At 24.4% G+C, this 17,182-nt stretch overlaps 1 protein-coding gene across 1 annotated transcript in view; it reads right to left on the reverse strand.

Moving 5' to 3' along the window:
- The window catches only part of LOC112690112 (lachesin-like), a 199,898-nt gene extending 194,010 nt beyond the window's left edge, over positions 1-5,888 (reverse strand). Inside the window, exon 1 of the mRNA XM_025564037.1 lies at positions 5,801-5,888. The gene's annotated coding sequence lies outside the window, so the exon portion shown is untranslated. The remainder of the gene's footprint in view (positions 1-5,800) is intronic.
- Positions 5,889-17,182: the final 11,294 nt, after the last annotated feature.

Consider the following 17,182-nt stretch of genomic DNA (forward strand, 5'->3'; position numbering starts at 1 on the left):
AGTACTTTATGCAATCCGTACAGCGCTCGATTTCTATACTTTCCACCGAACAAAAGCGCGTTTTGAAAATTATACACGTACAAGAGCTTGATAGATGTGCACACCTACATAATGTATGACTATGAGAAAGGACAAAGATGAAAGATATGAGCCCAATCTAGTAAAAAGGGTGAGAAAAGTGCAAGGATAGTAGTAATTTTAAATTAGCAACTATCTGCGCAAGAGGACGGAATGATAAAAAATTAACCTAAATTAAAATGAAAACGCCCCCCAAACCTTATACTAAACGCCACAATTATATACTAGAAATCACGCAACTAAAGCTAATTGAAGTTGCGATTAACGTTTAGTAAAACGATCGTCTCATATTATTATAATAATCAGAAGAATTTAGTAAAAAATAACCTTAATTCGCAAAATTAAAAAAAACAATGCTAAAATCCTCTTGATATATGTATGAGTACTTTATATACATTTTAATTCTTTAATCCATAATTTAGAATATGAATTAACTATTATTGAGGTATAGAATAATAATTTTAAAAATTTCACCCCGTAAAATGTATGTATTGACTGTTCCCATAAAGCATATTTTTTTATTTTCAAATTAGCACACAGATTGCTATTAATTAACTGAAAATATTCTTTAAATTTGTTTATAAAGCTCTTTTCTGAAAAAATCACTGACATTTTTAAAGACTAAAGAGTATATTGTTAGTAAAATGGTAATTATCGAAGTATCTCGAAGTTTTTCATAAATAAGATATCGTTACTAATATTTTAATAACTTCTTTACATTTACTTTTTCATCATATTATAATTTTTTATTGATTGTGAAATTTTTATCGTTTTTTAAATAAATTGTATCCTTATCTTACGTTCACAAAAATAATATTGTTCCTATTAAAATAACCAAAAACACGTTTCTATTTCCTTGTGTATTACAATAAAATTATTATTAAATTATAAATATTAGTAGTTAATTAATTTTAATTATTTTTAAAAATAGATAGTTGTTATATTTGATTTCAATAATAATTCATAATTAGTGTATTTTAAATAAAAGAGAAAATAGAAACGTTTTTTTGGTTATTTTAATAGGAACAATATTATTTAAAATACTTTATATCTTTTATTTAAGATATTAAGTATTTTAATTGTCCTGAAAATGTAATAAATCAAAATATGAGCCATTACCGTTTAGTTAACGATATTACATCATTAAACCTAAAAGATGGTAGATCGGTTATTAGCAGTTATACAACAGTATGTTCGTGGACAACACTGTAATGATCCGTAGCTATAATAATGTTAGTCATTAAGGTGACTAAAATATTTAAATTTTCTTCTAATATGATATTAATTTCTTTTACTTAAAAATATATTTTTATACGACACTAAGCTGTTTATGAAAAAACTTATCAAATGCATGCTTTGAAATAAAATTGAACTGAAACCCAATTAATGTTAGAGTTATTCACTGTCCGTAAAGAGAAATAATAATCTACAAATTTTATACTTTTTTCAAATTTTAAACATTATCTATAAAAAAGTGTACAATATGATTAATCATGCGATTTAATTAAAAATGACAAACCTAAAATAAACAAAATATTCTCTCCTCATTGGTTGGTTAAGGCATTATATAGAAACACAATTATTCACTTCTTTGAAAAACAAATCAGCTAAATAATCAAAAAGTTATTTAAAAAAAATTAATAAATAAAAATCATCCCACAAGTCTTATAAAGAAGAAAAAACTGATACTAATCTTATTTAATTATTTTATTTTATAATTAATGACAATCATTTTATTAGGTACACAACAAACAAATTTATATTAATATTATTAATATTATTATTTTCTCAGTATTAAATTATTTAATTATTTTATCATAATATCTTGAATAAAATTATTTTTTTTACCAAATTAAAATCGTTATTTAATTTTTTATTAATTACAAGGTCAAAATATTTATATATTCTAATTACAGACCTCAACTATTTAAATGCGACTATTTATGATTTGACTCATGGTTACTTCTATTTTAATATAGTGTTTATTTATTTTATTAATACTTGCTTAGGATCATTTTGTAAGTAGTGTAATTAATAATACAACCATGAATATAATATTATAAAAGATATTAAAAATATGTTGTAATGGTTCTGTAATAAAAATATTAATATTTTTATATCGATGTTACTTATTAATGAATCCTATCGTCCAATCATAATCAGCTTAATTATGATAACAGGATATCAACCTAGATAATTAATAACCATAATAATATTATGGTTAATAATAACCATGATAATTTTAGTACTGTATACTAAATAATTATGTTTTTTTTTTTTTAATATTTCAGAGATAACTTTAAAATACTCTCTATTTCTTTCTTATTTTCGATATCAAATTTTCACTATACCAATTATTATTTTACTTGAACTATTCCTCTAGTGTATCAAAACAATACAATTTTACATCAATATGACATACCAAAATATTCGATAAAATCGAGAATAAAAAAAGAGTTGTTTCTTTGTGTTGAAGTTATCACGTATTTTTTTTTTTTTTTTTTTGAAACGATCATGAAACGTACAAATAGTAAAAATAATATAATTTTCTTTTCAAAATTTTAAATAACTGTTTGTCACATTTTTATTTATTTTAATCAGACTGATTCAAAAACTCTTTGAGTAGTGTATCCAAGATCCATACTTTACTATCCATTTCTGAAACACATACTATATCATTCTCTTTCAATTACGTTTGAATATCGTTTTTTTTTTTTTTGTTAGTATTTAAACTATATGGTCCAAAACATCCTGATGTTAGGATAAATTGTGTTATCCTAGTACAAGGGTGACTGTATAAACAAACTCTATATTCATGAATAAGTACATAGTAACTAAGAAAACCGGTCATTCTTTTCTTTCAAAGTGATGCCCCGTGAACGATCGTAATTCACTTTCAAGAAGTTTAGTGGGATTTATGGTCAAATAATGAAATATATTTGGTCAAAGTATCCAAGTTGACTTCCGATCTTCTGAAAAATATTCATAAATTGTAGCCTTTTATCCTCATCCCTCATACAACTTTTTTCATACAAAAAAAAATATTATTCTTTTGAATAATTATCATTAAGATCAGAGTAATTTTATACAATTATCAGTCATAACATTTTTAATTAATATATACTTTTCCATTGGTATGTAAAATTGTTAATTTAATTGTAATTAAAATATTAACTAAAAAAAAATATTAATGTACATTAGTTCAAGCATTTACGATTAAGAAATTAAGTGTAATTAATTACATTAACTAAAAATCCTTGTTAATGGTGGCAAGTTTTCCAGCTATAGTAAAATTAAACTTTTTTTTAATAATATTAATAATTACTCTAGTTGTCGCAAAATGTAATTATTATTCTTTTTAAATTACCAAATATGATGGTTAAAAGTAATAAATAAAATGATAAACCTACTTCCATCAGCTAAAAAAAAACAAACAAAATTATTAAAGAATATTAAATTATTAGTTATTTAAATTATTGCATCTAATAATAATATAAACCTTTATCTTAAATCATTAAAAATTCAAACCAATACAATTCGTTGCAACTCCTATAAACTTACTGATGTCATAACAGTATTAGTTGTATTATATTTCCGTTTAATTTTGTAACATTCCAACTTATAAATAACTTTTTATCCCAAAAAGTATATTTTCATTTATTTCTTAAATTATAAAAGAAATGTAATTATAGTTTAATAAGTATTTTAGATTACAGAATATGTGAAAGACAGGAATTCTAAGAATTTATATATTTATGTAAACCAATAATTTATAAAATTGTTTTCATTACAATTAATTTGAAACACAATGAATGGATAATACAAAAAAATAATTTATAAAAATTATATTTTATGATTATTATGGCAATGATATTTAACCAAATAGATATTGACATATTCTTAATGTATTTTACACATTTCAATTTACTAAAAAACAAACATACAAGTATCATTGCATTACTATACTTTCTAAATTTACGTATTTTAATCAAAAAAAAAAAAAAACATATATATATATATAAAAATGAATACATAAATCAATTACAAAATTGTTAATAGCACTCCCCCAAAATAATATCAGTGTTCATATTTCAAAATCGTAGTAAAGTTATTTAACTGATATTAGAATATACCTATACACAATAAAAACAGGTTGAAAGAATAATATCAAAAATAAATAAAAAAATGAATATCGAAACACATCGAGTTGATCTTAAGTTTATTTTATTATATATACGAGTTTTCAAAATTTTAAGCACGATACTCTTATAAAGTCACTGAAGGATTTACAATAGTTCGTACAACTCGTTAAATTTTACAATTATTCAAATTCGTACTAAAAACGAAAGCAAACAGCGTGATACAGGGGTAGACGCAGAATAAAATTTTGGGGGGGAGGTGTTGAAAAAATAAGAAAATTACCGTCAGACCCGTATTTAAAAATTTGACGCCCCTGAGGATATTATTTTATTAGCCCCCCTCTCCCCCATACAACACAAAATTTAGGGAAACCCGTTAATCATAATGTACCATTGTAAATAATATTATATCGATTACGTATATTTACTTATTTTTACTTTCTGATAATAAGTGACTTACAAACACGTATTATTTTTACGAAGTATTGCCATAGTGGAATTTCAAAAATTTGAGTTTTAAGTACCAATATCTTTTAGAACGATTGAAAAATTACAAATAATTACAAATTCACTTTTCTTAACAAAAATTTTTTTTCTAGCATATTTTAATCGTATTTTGAACAATTCATTTTTTTTAAAAGTACATAAGGTAGGATAACAACGTTTAAAATTAATAATCCATTCATTTCGGGAGGGGATTGAACCCCCAAAACCCCTCCCTGCGTTCGTCACTGGCGTAATATATTCAAATGTGATACATTCCATGTATGTATTATAAGAATGACTGCTTGAAATCAAAATATTTTTTACTGATATCAGAAAACATATGTTTTGTTTACCACCTAAATCATTTTTGTATTAGTAAAATTTCAAGTATGAATCAGTGCGATAACGTTTCAAGTCATTAAATTTATTTAAGTCAATAAATTTGTTTAAAAAATACATTATTATTTTAATGTTCTTTTAGATTCTGATCTATTTAGTAATATAAATATGTTATTTTTTTTTTTTTTTTTTGGACATGGTTTTTAATTATTTTCTAGATTTAATAAATCATTACACGTATAGTAAATAAATCAATAAAGAATATGTAAACAAGGATGATAAATCACAACTCTAAAATTATATTCTGTTCCCTGCAACGATTTGTATTTACAAAAACTAAAAACCGCACGAAGCACGTGTGTTGTTAAAAAATTACATTCGTAGTGAAATCCATTGTTATTATAATACACACGTTTAACAGTGAAAATAACAAAACGATCAATCAGGATATTCACGGAACTAATATTTATTCGAATCGTGATACTGCATAATATTACTGGCTGTGGAGAAAAAAAAAATATTTATTCATAAGAACTTTGACATGCACAACCGATCGAGCTCTTATCACAGTTTCTCAAATCGGGCCGGAAGATTTGTTAATATTTTTATTTTTTTATTTTACGGCAAAGCCTAAAGAAAATTTTCTTACGAGCTCCGCGTTGATAAATAACAAACAGCAGTATACACGAGACGGAAAAAGTGTTCTCGGGAGCATGGTACTCCAGGAAACAAAATACGGTAAAACACAGTAGACGTACCTGTTGAGTCGATCGCGAGAACATCGGACCGCAGAAGGAGGTTGACGAGGAAGCAGCACGCTATCCGCGTGGCATGTGATCCGGCCGGTCGCCACATTACTACTGGCGGGAGACTCGGTTGCACGTCCGGCACGTTAAAACGCCACCGCCGCTAACAACCATCGCAGTCGTTCCTGACCTACAGCACCGCTACGAAACAGCAACGGTGAGAATAAGATTCGGAAAGTTTCCAAAATACATTATCGAAGAAAATGGAAAAACTAAACAAATATTATCCTAAAACAATTACGTAACCGGATACGATTTTTATTCAAATGCTCTCCCGTGAACTTCGAATAAAAAAAACAATTGGCAATTATTATTTACAATTTAGATCAACCCGTGTTGGAGCATTTCGACTTTATTCCGTAGATTTTTTTTTTTTTATTTCGAGCAATTCAACTGGAAAATCCTCGGTCCGAACGGTTGGTTCGCTATGACTTTCAGATTTCAGAATAAGTAAGTACATCAGTTACGCATCAAATATGTGCCCACTCCGTAAAATTTGCATGCAAACTCACCACCTTTCTTATATCATGGTTATAGATAATTATCCACAACGAAAATCCACTACATTTTTTTTATTGAGTTTTTTTATATAGAATTTAGTTAATATTTGCTATGATAGTGAAATTTTGAATACCCACTTGTTTGTTTATTTCTAGGGTTTTGTTTATGCTTGTATGAGTGAAACTAGTTGGATGGTTACGAGGTGATTTTGATGATGGATGACAGAAGCACACGTCTAATGTCCAAGGGGTCCGGACCCCCTCCTCTGAAATGATTTCAGTATTGTACAAATGTTTAAAATAGCTATTTATTTTTAATACCAACATAAATATTTTATGTTATAAATGGCTTAAACTTCAGTTAAATTAACTGCTTCATCAAACATTCACCATATTCGTAATTATATAGGAATAATAAAATCTGTGGGACATTTTATTAAAATGTTGGCTAAGTGAAGTAAACTGTTAAAAAATAAAATAAAAGAATTTCTATCTCAAACTAAATGGACTAAATTAACTTCCATGTGTGAGACTAGGTGGGTTGAAAATTACGTTGATATATTTAGATTTTCAGATATATAAACCTATTGTAGCAACATTGGAAGAACTACTAATTATTTGTAGACATTGAAACATCATTTAAAGCTTTACAGTTCTATAAATGTGTAAAAACTAGTAGATTTATTATTTATAAGTATGATTACAGTCTGTGACAACACTTTTCTCTATAACTTTGCCATTATGTAAGGTGTTGCAGTCAGTGAAATGCGATTTAATTGAAACAGTAGAACATGTTAAAACTGTTTTAAATGAAGTGAAAGATATGCGAAAAATATATTGATGACACTTTCAAAGAAATATTCATTAAATCAAAATAATTATTCATATCCGTGAATGATGAAAAAAAAAATAAAATTATCAATTAATAACAACCAAAATTAATAATAAATAAATCAGTTGGCTCTTAAAAGAGATAGAAGCATTTCATTAGTTTAAAATATATTAAATTTGTGTATGTTATTTTTATGTTATTTTGTTTATTTAATTATATATTTTAAAGAAGATCAAAACTTTTTTGGTCTTATTTTTTACCAAATTTTAAAACCTAAATTCAGTAAAATTACAATAAACATATTTTGGACCCCCCCCCCCCCCCCGAAAATTATTTCTAAATATGGCTTTGGTCCGAGGTATGCTCCAGACTCATAGCACCGTATATTTAAGGAAAGTGTGGCATCTCCGAGGTCCCGTGCCATGGATTTTAACACTTGATTTTTTTGGAGTCGGCACTCACTCGGCCGTGCGAATTTTTGCCACCATCCAGTTCATAGTCTTTAGTTGGACGCATTAGGTTCAAAATGGCAGCTTCTCGGACTGACCTAGCATGGTGTACGTCAGCCTCTTGTGGTTATAGGTTTACCACTCTGGTTGACCTTTAGGAAGGATTTTCCTGAATAGTCCTTTATTGCCAATCGGCTCCACTCCAACCGAAATACTACCCATGACTACGTTGTAGGGTATGGCTTTATCCCTACCTTGGTAGTTGACGATTCTGAGTGATCAGCCCTAGAATTCGTAAATTCGACGGAGTTCCGTCTGTCATGCGTTAGATCCGGTTTCAGTTTTTTTTGGCAAACTTTGTTTGTGATTGTTGGTTCCAGGCTCCATTTTTCCGCTTTGATACAATATCTGAGCTCCTATCCTTGTGCGTCGAACTTCGTTCAAAAATGTATTATTTATTATTAATTGTTCATTCCCCTCCTTGTAAATAAAAAAAAAAAAAAACTCACACAATCCTCAACATTTATTAAAATTTACAAAAAATATATGATTTAATTTTTTGGTTTTAATAGGTAAAATTGATAAAGGTGAAGAACTTTTCTTTTTTTTTTGATATTAAAATTTATTGGATGATAATATAAAGGAAATTGTTTTCTAAACTATTCATTTTTCCTTTTTTTATGAAAAATTTAAAAAAAATCTTTATTTTGACTACTTGCTCGTCCCAGCAATGTGTTTACGCCCCTCTTTCCTTCAGTTTGGGAAACATCGTTAAAAAAATTTATAGTACAACGATCATATTCATTTTTCGTTAGCGCAAGTAAAGAGAAATTGTGTATAATATTATTATTATCTACACTATTCTTCAATTTATAAATTACGTCTGATAATCTTAATTTTAAATTTTCATTTGTATACAATTATAATTTCAATCAAAAGAGATTTTTTTCTGGTTTTGTGAACACAATAATATATTATACTGTTTTAAATTGAAAACGTTTGTGATTTACTAAATTTCAATCAGTTTAAAGAATGACGGCGTAGTGTGTAGGCAATTGTGTGGCGTAACTGTCTTGAATTCCATGCATTTGTCTTCCCGTTCATTTAAATGAAGTATTACGAACCTTAATGTGATACCGTATTTTTAGTATCTCCCAAACATAAACTTAATAATTTAAACCAAGTGCATTCAAATTTGGATTTGAGTCTGATACATTTTGTTGTTTATTGTTAACTTTTTCACATGACTTATACAAGTACAACTGACAATCGTGATAGACGAAAACTTTTAATAACTGTATTTATTAAAATATCTATATAAATTCTACCATGGTAAAAATTAGGTCGTTCCCCTTTATTTCCCAGAATTTCACGTCACTCTTTCACTAGGTTCATGTCATCCTTTGATATACATCCCCCCCCTGAGATGGATAACCAGTAAACTATAGATTATACTAGACAATCTAAAAGATTTATAAAATTATTTTATGTGCACTTTTTAACAAATTCATATCAATTTGAGTTTGATAACTATAAATTAGACTAAAATTATCTACAGATAGTATCATCGAATATAATAAAAATTTAAAAAAAAAAAAATGAAAAAGCTCGAAATGTATATATGCCTTAAAAATGTATGAAATATATTATTATTGTTAGTCGAAATTAGTTTCATAACTAACATTAAAAATTAAACCTAAATTAGTGAAATATACTTTAAAATATTTTGATATAAGAATTATTAAAATATAAATATAATTCAATTTCACGAAAATAAAAATAATATTTATTTATAGGCATTTACATAATAAAAGCAAAATATGAATTTTTTTTTTTTTAGTTGTTATTCGTTTGATAATTTCAGTTAGTTTCTTGAATACATTTAAAAATTATGAGTTTGAATCTTTCATTTTAATATTTTTAAATATACGACTGTATTTGCTTATATTTTAAAACTACGGTTTTTTTTTTTTTTATTTTATTTTAAAATAACATAATCTGTTTGACAATTTATTTTATTTAAACATATTTAATTAGAATCACAATTTATTATTTTTATTTTAGAAATTTTATTACAAATTATAACTTATAAATACAATTATTAATTAATTAAAAAAAAAAAACCATAAGAAAACACAATTTCCATTGATATTTATGAAATGTACGTTTAGTCTCTATAATACAATTATTATCGTTTGCAATTTAATTATAAAATTATCTACGTGGAAAATACCATCACGATGAATATTAGGTTGTATCGCTCATTTCAAAGGTCCGAAACTATTAGGGTTTAATCACATCCAGTTGAGTGTCCTTATGACGTCAACAATATTGGATTAGCTCAGCTTTTTAACCCTTTAACTACCAATATACATGCAAATTGACAAATTTGTGTCATATCATTACAAACCGCACATGGTAAACACGTTTAAATACCTCAATGTTAACCTGATAGCAAATATAAATTATGTCATTATTTCTAATCTATTGTTTTCTATATAATTAATGTAATCATGTAGAAATTTATAAAAATTATGTAGATATTCTTTATGAATATAATTTATTAATTAAAAGAAACATTTAAAAAAAATTTTAAAAAAAGATTTTAATAATTTTCATTGACATCATCTGAAACTAATTAACTATTCAGTTTTAAAGAAATTTACAATAGATCAAACACAATATATACATTATAATTTTTTAGCGAGATCCAATATAATTTCCAGCCAAGATAGGTTGCTATATTATTTAGGATTTATCTCAAACATGTTCGTTCATATAATTTTTTAAAGATAATTCTACCTATTTTCAATTCTATTCAATATATATACGATTTTATTTTATAATTTAGTTCTTTTTAATAATAAAGACGTCAAATACAAAGTTCATTAACTTACAACAATTTTTATTTTTATATTAAATATAATATTAAAAAGATTTCCTGTGGAATGAGAATTTTTTATTGTGAGACTAAAAGATTATAGATTATGGTTATCTACAATTGATGAGATATTATTACAATAATTTTATATTAATTATTTTATTATTCCTACACCTACAACAAAATTGATAATTTAATCTAATGTATTATGAAAATATTATATTAAACTTCATAATAAATCGTCATAACTTGTAAATAAATATACGACATTTATAAAAATTGAATCACATGTTAATTTTTTATTCAACTACATTTCTATGTGAGTCGTCATATTATAAATATAACGATTAACAATTTGTAAATATATATATATATATAAAATACAAGCTTTAAGGTAGTTTATAAATATAATCGAATGTTTTTTTCTTAAATTTATACTGTTAAATTTAAAATATTCAATTATATTTTAATACTATAAATCTTGTTATAAAAAATTGTATATGGGACTATGTCCATATAATGATAATTCTAACCACCTGTACTCTATTTATTTAAACTTTAAATGACTACATTACAGATCATAAACCTCATATTTGATGGTTTATAATTTAGAACAACTTATATAAAATTGAATTAAATACTAAATAGAACGTTATAAATAATGTTGAAAAAACTTGTACAACAAGACTTGTGAGGTTTCCGTTAAGTTAAAAAAAAATGATAATTTAGTGTTATAAATAAAAAGCCAATTTTTTCCACTAAGAAATATGATTTTTGTTTTCGCTAAGTATCGTATCCGTCAAAACGAAAAATGTTCGATTTTCGTTTTTATCAAATCTATTTCTACCTGTAAAAATTAGAATTTTAGATCCATATAAAGTAAACCTAGAGCCGTCACAAGGAGGCAGCTTTCATTAACCCAAAAAAAAATTGTTAGACTTAATTTTCGGATAAAAGTTATACATTTTGGATTATAATTAAATTAATTTGATTATAATTAATATATTTGGATCATTTCCGTTAATTGCCTACAGTTACAATTTTCGATTTCCGTTAATTCACTACAACTCGATAAATATTCTATTGCTCTAAAATCTGTATTTTATCTTATCTAATCTAAATAAAATTAAACTTATAGTTTTATGGTTAATGACTATTAACCCGAAGCAGAAGGTATCTTATCGTAACGAAAATTGTTTACATTTTTTTTTTTTTTTTTCAAAAAATCAGAACTTTAATTTTAAAAATTTTAGGAATTCGCTCGTTACGCCTGCCGGCTCCACTGACCAAATTCAGTATCACTGCGTTGCATTTTTCGAGAGGATGGAGCTTTGCCCCAAGGGGAATTACAGTCTAAGCCTATCCTAGTTTTTGTACAAACCTTGATACTATTGCAAATGGGATTATGCTTTATATGTGAACCTAAAACCTATCTGCGCGAGTAAATCACATATCTAGACCACAAATACAAGGTATTATACTATAACTAAACGATAATTCATAAAGTTATAATTTAATAACACGTTATAACGTAGATACGATTTGAAAAAACAACCAAAAAAAAATTAGTGATAATGAATTAACGGAAAAGATCCATATATATATTAATATATTTATGTATATATATATACATACATATATAAAGTCAAATATTTCCAGCAATTCTATAGATTATTTATTACTTCAAATAATTGTTGTATACTTTTTTTAAAAATGCCATTCTTGAAATTGTTTTATTTTTGTATTCGTCTATTGCATTAGTTATATTAATTAATCGTTTTTTATATTACATCTTACATGATTTTAGATACCTATGTTGCAACTGTGTGAGTATATAGTTACGTTATTTTGAACAATCAAAATTCAAATATTTAAAAATGCAACATGATATAGATTAGATTGATTTATATTATTATTTTATATTATTACAGCGTGAAATCAATTATATCTTACATATCAAATAGTTTAACATATATCTATGATTAATAGCACTACAGATAAACAGGGATTCTCGGACTCAATCTCAATAATATAGGTTGAAATAGATTTGATGGAAACGATACTTGGCGGAAACGAAAATCACATTTTTGATGGAAACAATAACCACCTGATAAATACCGCTATTAAGGTTGTATTCTCAAATATTATAATAACAAATCAATCGTGATTATCGATAATCGAATTTTTATGGAAATGCATATTTTTCTATTGATTCAATTTAATTCGAATTCGGATACATATTGATTCATATTCTATTGAATCTAATAACATTATTTTAACTTTGTACATTTTTGCATATTTTATGGTTTTATATTTTAAATACATATTTCAATAAATTTCCAAAGTTTTTTAATATAATTTAAATTAACTAGTCGATAAATGATAAATTATCAACCGATATAGTTATGTTTATCTCAAATAAATTAAGATTCCCGTCCAATTAAATATAAACCAAAAACTATTATATTTCAGTACAAAGCTTATATTGTAAATCAGTATATAAAATATAAAAATTATATACTTATAAATTGAAATAACTTTTTTTAATTTTTAATAATAAAGGTAAAATCAATTTTTGTCTGTACATTTTGGTGTTTTTTATAACTAAAATTAATTTTCTTTTTTTTCTTCTTCTTCTTCCCTCTCACCTTTCTCTTAACAATTTAGAGTTGGCTATCTTTGTGCTATCTCTACTTGTCTTGATTTTCTACATCCTTTATGCATGCAGCCCTCATATCGTTCTCGTAGTTTCTTCTTTCTTTTTATTTTAACTAAAATTCATATTATCTATTTATTTTGTGTTTATTTAGAATGCATATTTGATAATTTTTTTAAAGCATAAATACATACATATAATAGTGATTTTAAGTGCATAAACATTCAAGCCTTATTGATTATTGATTAACTTTTAAAGTTGTTATATCATTCATTAACATTCAAAAACATAGATAAGTATTTTAAGGTTTGAACTTACTTAGGTATATGTATAGATTTAATACCCACTGATAAGAGTACTGTATAATTATTTTAGTGTATTATATAAGATCTAAATACGAACACAGTATTTAAATACGCTCAAGTTCTCATAAGATAAGAAATTTATAAACTGAAATTAATTAAATTAACTCATTATGTGTTTTTTTTTAGGTTATTTTTTTATTTTTTTATAAATTTCTTAATATCTAATACTTTTTGTTTTTATCTTCCCTTATTTTTAGGGCCAGGTTACAAATCTATAATTATTATAAGTATTGAACCGTTTAAAACATTCATAGTTTCAACCATGGAAATGGAGAAATATCATTTAAGCATAATATCGGTCTCACTTTCCTTGTTTTAGCTTACATTATAATTTAATTAAAATTGACACACCAATGATTTAAACAACGATAATTTATTATTTTTTACAAACAATACTATAAATAATAAATATATAATTATTTTTTCAATTTTAAGTTATATAACATATCATAGATACAAAATCTTTCTCAATGGAAATCACATTAATAATTAGTAAATAAGAAACCGTTAAAAATCCTTATTTTTCTTTCAATTTCACCGTGAAATAGAATGAACATATTACATAATTGACGTTCAAATAATATTAAATAACAATAGTATAGTCAAAAAATGTTATATTATATAAAAATGTTCAATCAATTAAGTTATTAGGTGTACCATTTAATAAAAATAGAGTAAATAGTAGGTAGCTCATAATATTTAAAAAGTTTGAGAAAGTTTTAAAAATAATAGTATTATTATTTTATAACGGATTTAATTGAGTATTGAATTGATGAATCACCAACTGAGGCAATATAAGTTTTTTTGATTGAGAGTACATGGAAACAAAGTAAAATAAAAGAGTTATATTTAGTAGAATAGTTTAACTTTCAAAATGTATTTATAAACTGTGTGCTACAAAGAAAACTCAAAAATATGAAACTTATGGAATTTCATAGTGTTCAATATAATAGTAATTTTTATTATTTATTTATTATTTTTTTTTTTTTTTTTTGGTTGGATTCTATTCTTTATTAAATTCTAAAAATGAGCAAAATATTAATTTAGTGATTTAATAATAATGTACTTTAGAAAAAAAATGAAAAAATGATGAAAAAAATGTTATATTTACGAGTATATACGAGTAAGTATAAAAGTGCTCAAAATATTTCATCTTACAAAAACAATAACTGTTACATTCCATAAACATGACATGTCGATCTCCTATAAATTGAACACTATTGCTACTTCGAACATAAAAATTTAAATATTCATTAAACATATTTTTTACATAAATAGAAGGATAAAGAAAAGGAAAGAGAAAAATTAATTGTTAAAACAAACACAATTGGAATAAAAATATTATGATAATATAAATATTGTATTTATTTTATCCTTGATATTCATGTTTACGTAATTCATGTAAGGCGTAAAATATATATATTTAATAAAGCTTTTCAGTTATAGTTTCATTTTTTATTTTTAAATCGATTGGTTGGACTAAATAATATTCAATTCTAATAACAGTTTAGCCTATTATTATCTTCGATAAATTTATTTCAAATCGATACTTTTATTATTATGTTATAATAATAATCAAATAAATTTTGATTATATACCTTATTGTTTTTTATTCAAGTTTATCGTTAATAGTTAATAGTTAAAAATCTCAAAAATATATATATAAAAAAAAGACGTTTATTGACAAAATTATATTTATTTTATTATATTATAAATAATTCGTTAAATAACTGACCAGCTCAATGAAAATAATAGCGGTTTGAGATCTACATATATATATTATACATTAAATTAATACAAACAGTAACTAAAAGAAACATTATGAGCTTTTTAGAAGTAATAACATTATTTTAATAAGATATTTTTAAAATACATATATACTATATTACATTATTTTTACTTCGTCCAAATATACAACATGAATATTTCTATCGTGTAATAAAACGTTTCCATTATAACAATATTTATAAAGAAGCGATTATTTTTTAAAATAATTTTTTCGATAGATCTTAAGAGTATTATCAACAATACAATCCTATTAAAATGGTTTATTTATTTTTATATTTTGATAAAATTTATTATATTATATGAAATTAAAATTTAATTTTCAAACATTTTCTAAATAGTTATTTTCGATTTCGTTTCCTCGAAAATTGTATGTTCTCATGTTCTCTGTCCAAATCCATCATTTACTATAAATAATAATGGCTACATACCTTTTTATTAAATACTATTAATTTTAATCCTCTAAAATTGATTTAAAAACAATTTAAATACAAATATATATCAAACGCCGTAATTTATGATAAAATTCTTCGCTTGATCAATTCATTCGACATAACACGTGCAAAATAATTTATACTGCTATAAATAAGAATAAATTCTTTATAAAAATTATTGATTAGTCAATATTAATACAATACGTTTTTTAATAATTCTTATTACATATATATATATATACTAACTCACCTAATATATCCTCAAGATTAAGAATTTATAAAAAAAACAAAAAACTGTTTTTGCGCTATGCATACAAAATAAATCAAAGTACCTACATTTAGAAATTTATAACCTATAATTATTATAAATTAATATTTTTAGAATGTTCTAATGAATGATAGATAAGTATAACTTTTGTTTGCTCTTTTCATTTATTTCACGAATAACCACTCAATTAATATGTATTTATTTATCACGTATTCTAATAGTATTTATGTTTCGTAATAAATTAAAATAAAAATTGGTTTTGTTTACAATAGTATTTTAGTTTAAATACAACTAAATAAAAAATACATAAAATTAATAAACCGAATCTAAATAAAAAAAAAAAAATTAAAAAAACAAAAATATCGGAATATTACGAATATAACTCAAAAGTATCATGTAATGATTATTGGTTTATTATATATTTTCTGATTTCAATTTCATATATACTTATCATATTATTTTTTAGTTAGTAAATATATTTATATTCATTGATCATTCGTTGATCACGTATTAAAAAAAAAAGATAACTATAGTGTTTACCGTTGATAGACAATGATTTCAAATATTAAGCTAGATTAGATTACTAAAAACGTTTTCTATAATACAAATCTATAAAATAAAACCTTTTTACAAATTATAATACAATCAATATTAACAATTATCTTCATTTGGTTTATTCAATTTATTAAAAAACAAACTCGCATTATTGATCGGGTTATAAATGTAATATCTATAAAAATAAAACAATATTAATTTTCACCTAAGAAAATAATTCAATGTACGCTTGTTTTTCATATTACTATTTTTTTTTTCAATTAAATGTTGATATCTCGTTTGCATTATACACCGGAGCCTCAGGGACGATATTACAAATGCTCGTTTTATTCAACGAACCGTAAAAAGTAAAATATATATTCACAAACCGTATTTTCAACATTGAAGCCACAAATCCGAACCCGGAGCCTTCCTACCTAACGTCGGTTGCGCAGTCAATTATAATATATGAACACCCAAAATATCTGTGTTTTTTTCTCTTAAACGAGTGCTCTTACCCTGTTCGCTATAATAAGCGATCACATAAATTCCCAGGTAAGTATCTGATGTATATTTTGCATAATATACATGCTTCCATATACAAACCGAAACCATTAAACACATTGACTA

Source organism: Sipha flava, unplaced genomic scaffold (genome assembly GCF_003268045.1).
Source record: "Sipha flava isolate LNK unplaced genomic scaffold, YSA_version1 48_pilon_pilon, whole genome shotgun sequence".
Classification (NCBI taxonomy): domain Eukaryota; kingdom Metazoa; phylum Arthropoda; class Insecta; order Hemiptera; family Aphididae; genus Sipha; species Sipha flava.